At 47.3% G+C, this 12216-nt stretch overlaps 1 pseudogene; it reads right to left on the reverse strand.

Moving 5' to 3' along the window:
• Positions 1 to 11203: 11203 nt before the first annotated feature.
• LOC130845005 (nascent polypeptide-associated complex subunit alpha-like) lies at positions 11204 to 11945 on the reverse strand (annotated as a pseudogene).
• Positions 11946 to 12216: the final 271 nt, after the last annotated feature.

Genomic DNA, 12216 nt, shown 5'->3' on the forward strand with positions numbered 1-12216 from the left:
AAAATCCAAGGTAAAATTCCACAACTGAGCCCAACTGTGTATTGTATTTTCAGAGCAACCACACAGGGCAGAATCTTTTTAAGTAATTTAAAAACCCTAACGGGATATACCTCAGACCAAAAAGAACAACAAAACAATGTTTTAAACTGTTTTCAGTAATTGTATGGTTCATAGTAATATTGGTATTGTTGCTCTGAAACTATACCTCGGATAAAGCCAAAGAGAAATTGTGTTAATGTGATTAGGATAAGCATAAATTAAAACAAACAGAAATATAAAATCAAAGACATTAAGTAAAATCACTGTGTTTCTAAATTTGAATTGGAAATTATCAGTGTGATCATGATGCATTTTCTTTTATATATTACATAGATTAATATAAATTATATATTAAAATGTATACAAATTATATATTATGTAAATTATTTATATTGCATAAATTATATTTTATATTATATAAATTATATTTATATAATATAAATTATGTTATATAAATTATGTGTTTATATTATATAAATTATATTTTATATTATATAAATTATGTGTTTATATTATATAAATTATATTTTATATTATATAAATTATGTGTTTATATTATATAAATTATATAATTTATATACACATAAACTTCATAGTTCTGCCCACTGAAAAGACCTAGAAACAATTCAATTCAGAAGCAGATACTGGTTTCTAAACACCACTTCCCACTAAAAAGAACCAGCACTCCTTGGAGGAATAGCTAAGTCCAGGTCTAGGGGAAGAAATGTCCAAAATGAGCTGGATAGCAAGGAACTTCTCAGATGTTCCTGGTGTAAGGCAGAAGGATTCCAGAGCCCATGTGAAACTGGGACAATTCACAACAGTAAGGAAAAGTAAGGGAAATTACTGCTGTGAATTGAAACACATCAAGTGTGTTTCAATCCATGAATTCACACTGACACTCCAGAAAAAGAAACATATTAGTCACCTTGGGAGGGTGCCAGGGAACCAGCTCATTACTGTGGAGATGAAAGCCTTTTCCCTGCCTTTCCTGTGTGAGCCTTGCTAACCAATGTGGCCAGCGAAGCATCTCACAGATGAATTCCAGCTAATAAACGAAGCAGGGATGGTGGAATGAGAAGGTCACCATCTTGCAAATCCTAGTCGTGTCCAGGCTGTAGGCCATTGCCAGCAAGGTCCACTGACCCCAAAGAAGGGAGAAAAGCGACATTATGTGGAAGGACAGACACCACCCGTGAGTCTTGCCAAGAAGTCCTCCCTGGATCTGAACAGGCTTCGAGATCTTACTGTTGGTCGGGACATGCAGGGCACAGAGGAGCAGGAGAAAAGCATCATGGGCTTGTCTCCAAGTCTCCTTGGAGGGAACCCAAACCAAGACCCTATAGACACAGTGGTGCTGCCTCTACCCGGGGCACCCCTGCTGGGTTCTCGGGGGTCCACACTATGGGGGCGCAGGGTCACCGTCTCCACTCCTCTCACCAACTGGGACCCTGTGACTGCAGGCAAGCTGCTCACTCCCTCGGAGCCTCTGCGTCCTCATTCCTCACACAGAAGTACACCCACCTCCCAGGCTGGGTAACTACTGAGTGGATTAATTCACAGACGGCAGACCCGGCACCACTGAACTACCTGCCCAGTGCATCTTCCCCGTTGCTGGTCTTGGTGCCGTTGTCGTTAGCTCAGACATGTAATAACCCTCACACACTAACAGCCCATCCACAACTCTTGGACGTGGTTCCTAAGCATCGGGTCATTGCAGGTGCCGTGCACGCAGGAGGGCTCCAAGATTGGGGATTCTGCCCAGGACCCCCTGTTCCCTGCAGCCCTAGCTCAGTGCTGGCCAACAAGAATATAATATAAGCCACAAGCCACGAGCCCCGGAGGTCCTTTCAAACCTTCTCATAGTCACTTTTTAAAAACGTATATAGAAGCAGGTGAAAAAAATGAATAATACCTTTTGTTCAGGAAAAATATATACCAGATTGTAAATTTTTTAACAGAGAAAAAAAATCACATATATTTTATTTGTATTTATTTTTTTAACTTTTTTAAAAGAACTTTTATTGAGATACAGTTAACATACAATATACTGCATATATTTAGAGTGTACAATTTGGTATCCCAGTCTCCTATTTCATTCCCCCCCAAGCCTCCCTGCTTTCCCCTATATTTTATTAACAGAACCTGTTAGTATATTATAGTCCTTTCTGGTCCTTTTTTCCCTAATTATATTTTTACAGTTGGGATCAAACTGTACATAAAATTTATTCCTACTTTCCTCCTAGGATTAATCATATTGAAAATTAATATATTGAAATAAATATATTAAAATACTAATAATACTTTAAAAAATAATACATTTTTTTCAATCCCAAACATCCAAAATATCATTTTAACATGCAATCAGGAAAAACTATTATTACCAGACTTGGCCATCTGGTGTTTTTTACACTTAGAGCACATCTCAGTGTGTACCGGCTGCATTTCAAGTGCTCGGTCACCAGGCAGATGGGGCTCAGGCCATCAGGTTGCACCTGGCAGTCCCAGGGTGCTGGCCACACTGTGCTGGCCCCAGGAAAGTGGGATGTTGGCTTGCAGAGGTCCGGGGATCCCATTCTCTCTGTGTTATCTGACACTGAGAAGGAGCCTATGTGACAAGTGACAGTTGTGTTTACTGGCTGGAGAGGCACTTACTCACTGGCTGGCATGGGCTGGTTCTTGGCACTGACCACCTGGCTTCATGCTTTACAGCCATGGTGGGGCCCGCCCTGTGTTGCCCCCCCGGCCACTCCCAGTCTGATTCCTGATGCTCCAGGAACACCCTGCACCCAGAATTCTGCCTTGGCCCATGCCATCAGACCTACAGCCATTTATAGCATCCCCTCTGCCCCTAAGGGACTCCTGCTAAAAGCCATGAGTCTATTGGGCCTGTAGAACCATCACCAGTTTACAAAGCAAACAGCCCTGCTGCTGGGCTAGAGCTGCTGCTAGGCCACTTCGCACCCAGGCTGTGTCCACGTACAAAACACGGCGGAAGTCACACTTCAGCCCCCGCAACCCCCGTGCACCCACTCTACTGGGACAAGGTTGTCAACCTTTGGTGGGCACACACCTGAGAGAAGCTGGTGAAAGCAAAGGATGGACCTCCTCTGCAGAAAATGCTCCCCCCACCCCAACCGCCGCCCAATCCTGCATCCACCTCCAGAGTCTGGGGGCTTCCTGAGCTCCTGGGCACCCCCTAGGTATGGGTACAACCTCCTGCGGCTTGCCATGGGGCTGGTCCCAGGTTCAGGTTGCAGCCCCAGGGCTCTATGGGGTGAACACGGCAGCTTGGGTCAGTCAGGCCCCAGCCCACCTCACAGGCTCTCTGGGCAAGCAGCCACTAGACTCACAGGAGCCTCAGTCTTCTCATCTGTAAAATGGAAACTGCCTTAAAGATCCTTGGGTTCAGCTTGTCTGCATCTCTATCCGTTCCTCTGTGATAAGAGAGGCAGCCCAGGCCGAGGGGACCGGCAGGTGAGGGGAGAGGGCAAGTTCTCTGCGTGGAGGGTCGCGTAGGAGAGAATTTCAAGATTGGTGTTTCTTCTTTTCTTGCCAGACTCAGAAAGCTTACTGAACACTGGCCTAACCATGTGTATGGTGACAGCAAACCCCAAAAGCTCTCATCAGGGCGGTTTTGGGGTGACTGCGGATATAGGTCCCTTGGGCTGCTGGTGGAGCGGGGACCACGGGGCTTAGGGGCACCTAGACAAGGATGACAGTCACGTGGGACTCACGCTGCCCTTGCGCTGGAGTTCACCTCGACCTCTGGCCCAGCCTCAGATGATCTGAAAAGGATTAGGGATGATTAGTGCCATGTGCTGCCTTCCCCCAGCTCCCCGGGGCCCGGGCACCGCCCGCATGACGAGGGACTTCTGAAAGAACCATTATGTCCAATTGTCTCAATTATGCAAACCATGCTGACGTTCCTAGCCAGGGAGGGCTGGATGGGGGGAGGGTCACATCAAAGGGAACGTTCTCGCTCCCTCCCCTCTCCCCCCAGATCCCAAGCCTGCTTTTGTGGGATCTCCCATTGAGCAACCTGGCAGTTCGGCCACAGTTTCCTTTGCAGGCCTGGGAGCGAGGTCACGAGACCATGGCCTCATTGGAATCATGAGGGCTCAGCACAGGGGCTCACATGCTCCTCACGTGGACGTCCCCTCTTAAAGGGTGGGTCCTCCTCAGCCAGCCTCCTGCCTGGCCACAGGAGGAGGCCGGGGGAGGCCGGCTGCACCCTCTTCGCCCCGCCGCTGCGGCAGGTAAGCTCAGATGTGGGTAAGCTCAGGTGCGGGGCTCTGCTTCTTGGGGCCTCCAGCTCCTCTTGTGCTGAGGCTGCCTGGACAAGGTCATGTGGGAATGGCCAATGAATCCATGCTCCCTGAGGGGACAAGCTCTGTATAGCTGAGGCCCAGCCTGCTAGCCTCTCAGTCCCTAGCATCTTACCTCCACCCCTGGCTTCCTGGGGAATGTGCGTCTTCCCAAGAGCCTCCAAGAACGCTGAAGTTCCTGGCAGGGTTGTCCCTGTAAGCCTTTATCAGCTGATATTTTAGCTGTGAGTTAAAACCTCAGGGGAAAGGTTGGTTGGCTGTGAAGGGAGGTGGAGGTTCCTTCTTACTGCCAGGAGGAGTGGGAGCTGGTTTCTGGGAGGCAGTTCAGCAGCAGGTGCCCAAGTCCAACAATTGCACAATGAGGGATCCATGCTAAGGACACAATCCTGAAGGATTAATGTAAATAGAAGCCAACGTTACCAAGTGTCATTCACTACAGTCAGACACGGGCAACAACCCAAATGCCCCCAACAGAGGACTGGGCACGTAAATCATGGTCTATCCACAGGCCGAAATGTAACGGAGTCACTTTTTAAATGACAGAGAAGAATGCATAACGACAATACAGGATGATCATATTTTCCATCAAACACACACACACACACACACACATCTAATCTATTCACAGGAAAAAGCTGAGGAGTACATTGAAATGCTAGCCGTTATTTTAGGTGAAGGCCATGTGTGTGATGTTTATTCATTCCTTTGTACATTTCTTCTTTTACTTTAGCAATATTCTATAACCAGTACATTTTCCTTCTGTTACCCGAAATTATATCTTTTTTTAAACCTCAGCAAATATTAGCAGAAATAGTGGGGATGTGGGGGAGGATGAAAATATTCGCGGAATTGTTCCTGGTTCACCAGGGATAGGAGGCGGGAATAAAACAGGGGAGGGGGTGGGGAGAAAAAAAGACGAGACAGGTTTGCTCTGTCTGAATTAAGCATTTAGGGAGGAATTAAGAAGGGAGTTGGGCCTCTCTGGGAGCGGACCTGGATAGTATGGGTTTGATTTGGGGGAAGGGTTGTCTTTGGGAGTGTTCACCAAATTACATTTCGCAAACTATCGAGCAGCAGTTTTAACTCGTGGCATTTGCAGTGATATTTGTAGCATACAGTGGTTGTTCTCTGCCGTGTATTTTAGGCCCCAGAAAATGTAATTGGAAACATCAACGAATGTTGAGGGTGTTTGCTGTCATTGTTGATGTTTTATTGGTTATTTTCCAGGAGAAGTCTGGGATTTTGTTTGCTTTGGCTCTTTGCAGCCTCATTTATTTGCTTCGCAAAGTTGATAAGCACAAGACAGAGAATGACGCTCAGGCATCTTAAGTGGTTAGTCTTCATTCTGAACTCAGTGAAAACAAAACAGACTTTCTATTAACTTACAATCCTAACTTGGAGCATTAGGTATTTTTAGAAAATTCTCTTTTGCTTCGTTTGAAAATGTTTTCAAGATGTCCTATAATTCTGCATGAGTGTGTGTGTGTGTGTCTGTGTGTGTGTGTGTGTGTCTGTGTGTGTGTGTAAGTTTTGGACCTGGGAAAATAAAAGCCCTCTTCCAGGGAACTAATGGGACCTAGTCCCTGACCTAGAGATGAATGGGGTTCAATATCTTAACACCTCCATTAAAAAGACAGTTGCCAGGGATATGTTGATACACAGAGGGATCTTACCTGCCTCTCTTTTTCTAGCTTTAATATTAGACTCAGCAATCACTGAATTTGACAGCATCCACTGGGAGCAGCCAGGGTCCAGGAAACGGCTGACGCATTGCCCCAGACGCCCATCACACACAGGAGCGAGCATCCCAGGCTCCCATAGAAAGCTCCTACTAGAATTTATCCATTTTCCAGAAATTGTGTCTTCCATTACTATCCAAGGAGTGGGAAAGAATGCATTTATGATACTAGGGATGCTTTAGGGAAACTAGCTGATGTCAGCATACAGAACCCCTGGCCGCAGCTGCTGGGGCCTTCTTGTTGCTGGGTGCGGGCTTTCTCTAGTTGTGGTGAAGGAGCGGGGGCTGCCCTTCTCTGCGATGTGCAGTCTTCTCATTGTGGTGACTTCTCTTGTTGTGAAGCACAGGCTCTAGGCGTGTGGGCTTCAGCAGTTGTGGCACATGGGCTTAGTTGCTCCTCGGCATCTGGGATCTTCTCAGACCAGGTATTGAACCCATGTCCCCTGCATAGGCAAGCAGACTCTCAACCACTGCGCCACCAGGGAAGTCCCTGTTGTTCTTTTTTCAAGATTATTTTGGCTTTTGGAGCCCCTTGCAATTCCTTATGAATTTGAGGATCAGTTTTTCCATTTCTGAAAAAAAAGGCTAATGAAAGGATTGTTGATTGCGGTTTATTATAACACAACTGATTTTTGTGTGTTGGTCTTGGACCCTGCAATTTTGCTGAATTTGTTTATTAGCTCTAGTAGCTTTTATGTGCCCTCTTCGGGAGCTTTGCTATTTTTTATTTTGGACTTCATCTATATTCCTACACAATACATTGTTTTGTTTCATCTGATTTTGAACTTTGTATACATAGAATGTGTGTGGCTTTGGTGACCTGTTTCTTTTGCTTTGTGTTGTTTTGGGAGTCATATGGTAGTTGTAGTTTGTCCATTTTCATTGTCATATAATATTCCCTTGCGTGACTATATGGTGATATACTTGTTGATCCCATTGCAGCTGAGCATCTGGGTTGCTGTCCCTTGGGGGGTCTCAATATGGTGCTGCTATAAACACGTGTGTGTCCCGGTGCACGTGTGCATGCGCGTATTTCAGGCAAACCTCCGTGCAGAACAGCTGGACCGTGAACCATGAACCTCCTCCACTTCCCTACTCGACGGTGAGCTATTTTCTATTCTCCTTTAAAGGAGGACCTCAAAAGCAGCTTCCCATTTTGGAGAAAATATTTTGAATCTGCCAGAGGAGATAGATGTGTGATGAGGGACAGAGCCATGCAAGGGGGTCAGGTCAGCCACCTGCCTTGAGACTGGCTGAGCTGGTGGCTCCACCTCATCACCGTGTCTCCTCTCTGATGCCCCCTCACCTCCCAGAGCCCCTCCCAAAGCCCTAACTCCTCCCCTGCCTGTTTCCTCATCTGTAAAACCTCAGGGAGGGAGCCTGTGGTCTCTGCATGGCCCCCGCCCCCACTGCATCTCAGTTCTGAGAGGCTATCACTCTGACTATCATAGCAGAGAAAGGGCGTCTGGTGGTCCCCTCTGTCCTTGCTGTCCCCTCTTCCAAGAGCACTTTGCCCATCACTCCTGCCCCCAGCCAAGTTCTCCCCATGCCCCCCTCTGCCTGCTGCATGCTGCAAGGCCACTCCCTGTCTTCCAGAAAGAAGTCCTTGCTCCCTCCCTGCCCCATCCCAGCGCACCGCACACACCTTCACGATGCACACTGCAAACGTGCCCACCTGAGCGCCACCCCCACCCTGGGGGGTGTGGGGGGCTGGGTCAACACAGCGCATCTGGAGCCTGCAGAGCCCACAACATCAGGGGCTCCACAAGCGGCTAGTGTGAAGTCCCTGAGTGCTGGCCTCCTCCCCCGACTCCCACGAGGCCCGAGCAGCGAAGGCCCCCTGGACCTTTGAAGAACCCTTTTCTCTGACATAACTCTCCCAAGTTCTAAATGCCGGGTGGGGTGCGGCACACTCGCTGTTAATCCCCAAGCAGCCCAGACACTGGCCGTGAGTCACTACGGGCCACACAGGTCAAGACCATGCAGGACGACACAGCAGTTGAACCTAATTTAGGTCCTGGGCCATGCCCCCCTCCTCCATGCCCAGCCTCCCACCCAGCCCCCCTTCAGGGGCATCCACCATTGCCCACTCCTGGGGTCCTTCCTCCCATCTGCCCCAGCCCGGCTCGCAGTCCCGTGGGGCTGACTCTTGCAAACCAGCCAGTCTGCTGCATGGAAGGTGATCACGGGCTGATGCATGCACACTGGTCCCCACAACCCCAGGAGACCCTCTTGGCAGGGACAGTGCTGTCACCACACTGAGGACAGAGTGGAAGGACACTGGAGAAGGAAAGCCCGGGAGAAACACAAACCAAATTTATGTCCAACATCATTAGGGCCGATGACTCGGCCGTGGGTTCTGGAGGGAAGGTTCTGTCTCATTGCAGTGTCCCCAGTCCTGGGACAGCTGGCCAGGTCCCGGCTGGACCCTCGGTCCTGCCATCCTGGCCTCCTGCTTCCTCTGCCGTGGACCAGGGAATTAGGAACAGTGTGTTCTCACACCTGCGCCCCTCATTGACAGATGTTGGGCCTTCACAGGTTTGCTGAGATCTCAGCCTTGTTTTCTTCATTCAGTTAATGCTGACTTAAGAAACTGGAAAATTGTTTACTGAATACCAACCTCTACTCCTCCCAGCCACCCCACCTTACAGACAAGGTAATCAAGGCTCAGGGAAGTTAAATAACTTGGCCAAGGTCATAAAGATAAGACACAGTAACTCAGTAATATCCAAGTCCAAGGTCCTTTTCTTTCCACCCCACTGTATATTGTATTCAGGCTTTAAGGGCCACCTTCAAAGCCTCAACCCAAAGAAAGGGCTTTAATAGTAAAATGTTCAGGCATGAGTCCAGGCCAGTTGAGAAGATTCTTTCCAGGACAGTTCACTGTGGAGAACACCCAAGAAGCAATGGAATACCATTGCTCCAAAAGACACCTGAAAACATTGCCCTCCTTTTCTGTTTCGGTTTGGATTTTTCTCTCAGTTCACTAGTGCCACTTGCTCGGGGTGAACTATCAACCGCCTGCCTTCTACCCAGAGGGCAGCATGCCCTAGACTAGGGGGCTCATAAGGCACAGAAAGTTATTCCTCGTAGTTCTGGAGGCTGGAAGTCTGAGATCAAGGTGCCAGCAGAATTGGTGTGTGGTGAAAGCCAGCTTCCTGCTTCACAGACAGGCTTCTTCTCCCTGGGTCCTCACACGGCAGAAGGGGTGAGGGAGCTCTCTGTGGTCTCTTTGATAAGGGCACCAATCCCATTCATGAGGACTCCACCCTCATGACCCAACTGCATTGCAAAGACCCCACGCCCTAATTAATACTCTCACGGTGGGGTTAGGACTTCAACATATGAATTTGGGAGGGACACAAGCTTTCAGTGGATGGCAGCTGTCGCTCTACAAGTGCAGAAAAAGAACATGACCTTTTTGTAGCTGTGAATGAAGATATGTCTCAGTCAAGACGTGGCCCATGACTTTGATATTTGCAATAGCAGCTTAAAACCTACATAAATTTGAGATGATGGAGCAGCAACCAGAAGGTTGTTACTGGAAGGTTAAAATGCTTCAGAAACCCCAAGGGTGTGATCAGGAGCTGCCCCCCACTAACCCCCCACCCCCACCCCCAGCCAAGCAAGCTGAGGTCTGGAGATCCTTGCCTCAGAGATGCTGCGAGTTGGTTGGCTAGGTACCCCAGCCACAATCTAGTTTTATTTGTTAAAATATTTATTTTTTCACTTTTTTTTTTTTTTTTTTTTTTTGGCTGTGTTGGGTCTTAGTGGTGGCACGTGGGATCTTTCCTTGAAGTGTGCATGCTCTTCGTTGTGATGTGCGGGCTTCTCTCTAGTTATGGCATGAGGATTTTCTCTAGTTGTAGCATGTGGGTTCCAGGGCTCATGGGCTCTGTGGTTGTGGCACATGGGCTACAGAGCACGTGGGCTCTGTAGTTTGCGGCACGTAAGCTCTCTACTTGGGGTGTGCAAGCTTAGTAGTTGTGGCACGCAGGCTTAGTTGCCCCGTGGCCTGTGGGATCCTAGTTCCCTGACCAGGGATCGAACCCGAGTCCCCTGCATTGTAGGACAGATTCTTTACCACTGGGCCACTAGGGAAATCCCTTATTTTATGTTTAAAATCAGTTATATTTTTCCTCAGAAAATTAAAAACAGTATAGACAATGAATAAATTAAAGAAAAAAAATTCTGCAGCCTCTATCACAAACACAACATTGACAAGCTTATGAATTTCCTTCCTTTTTTCCTAGCCTTATTCAGTATTACCTTTAAAAAGAGAAATGTCTTCTTTTTTGTTCAGATTCTTTTCCTTTATAGGTTATTATAAGATACTGACTTTAGTTCCCTGTGCTATACAATAGGTCCTTGTGGTTTACCTATTATATGTAGTAGTGCATATCCACTAATCCCAAACTCCTAATTTAAAAAAAAAAAAAAAGAGGGACTTCCCTGGTGGCCCAGTGGTTAAGACTCCGAGCTTCCACTGCAGGGGGCGCAGGTTTGATCCCTGGTCGGGGAACTAAGATCCTGCATACCATACAGTGAGGCCAAACAAAACAAAATAAAACCAATAAAAATAAAAATTAAATAAATTAAGAGTGTACGAGAGAGAGAGATGCCAAACAGTGGCAACAACCCAGCGGGCCATCAGCTGATAAATTTATGGAATGGAATATTACTGAGGCATGAAAAGGAATGAAGTACTGACATGTGCCACAGCATGTATAAACCTTGAAAACATGACGCTCAGTGAAAGAAGCCAGACATAAAAGACCATGTAGTATATGATTCCATTTATGTAAAATGTGCAAAATAGGCAAATCCATAGAGGGAAAAAGCAGATTCGCCATTGCTGGAGACCACGTGAGGGTGGGGTGGGAAAAGGGAAGTGACCACTTTGGGTGCAGGTCGTTTTTTAGAGATGATGGAAATGCTCTGGCGGTAGATGCTGGTGGTGGTTGCAAGATGTTGCAGACATAGTGAAAACCACTGACACTTTAAAAGGTGAATTTTAGTATATGTGGATTATATCTCAATTTTTTTTTCATCCAAGAAGCCATAACTTTATTAATGATAGAAACAGTACAAATTTCAAACCCAGCTGCAATTAATTACTCTTTTGAAACACCAAAAAAAGGGTCCTCTTTTCAGATGGTTACATTGCTAATTCCATAATAGCATTTATAATATCATTACTGTTGCTCTTCAGGGCTCGGACTGCCTTTGCTCTCGACACATTTGCTTGTGACATGACCAATTCTATGTCCTTAACTTCCACACCTGTTTCATCAACCTCTTCCTCTTCACTCTCCTCTTGTACAGCTAGAGTCTGTGTTTTCTCGAATGTTTGAGACAGCTTCACCTTGAACTTTGAATTTCTCAGCAGCTGCTAACTGTGCTTGCTGAGATAAATCCTCAATCTTGGCTTCCCCAAAAACTAGGTAGGTATCTGAAGCCGGGCTCTTATATACATCTGGTTTTGTGATGACAAAAAGGATATTCTTAGATTTCCGGATAGTGACTCTAGTAACCCCTGTAACCTGTCGAAGACCCAGTTTGGACACAGCCTTCCATGCTTTCTTTTCACTCCGGCTCTGTTTTGCTTTACTGACTGGTTCTTCATCAATTTCAGCTGCTGCTGCCAGCTGGGCTTGTTGTGTAGTTGCCTGCGTAGAATCCTGCTCCTCGAGCTCTGGTACTGATTCATCACTATCGGATTCTGTTCCAGACCCTGTCTCAGCCTGGGGCTGTGGCAACTCCTGCTCTGTAGCAGGGACGGTTTCTGTGGCTTCACCGGGCATTTTGTGCGGGGAACACGGAACCAAGATGGCGGCAGAAAGAGCTATCTCAATTTTTTAAAAGAAAGAAAGTAAAAAGAAGAAGGTCGTTTCCTTTGGCCTGAAGATGCAGCTCTATTTCCGGGACTCCAGGCTGGAGGACTGTGTAATGGTGTCTCAGGGAGGGGGGTCCCTGGGAGAGAAGGAGATGGCCCAGGGCAGGGGTCCCAGGGGACGGTGGCCCCGGGGGCTGTGATGGCCCCCAACATTCCCTGTGGGCCAGCCTGTCACCTCCTGGGGACGGGAACGATCAAGAACGGGAACTTAGGTG

The sequence above is a fragment of the Hippopotamus amphibius genome, chromosome 2 (assembly GCF_030028045.1).
Source record: "Hippopotamus amphibius kiboko isolate mHipAmp2 chromosome 2, mHipAmp2.hap2, whole genome shotgun sequence".
NCBI lineage: Eukaryota > Metazoa > Chordata > Mammalia > Artiodactyla > Hippopotamidae > Hippopotamus > Hippopotamus amphibius.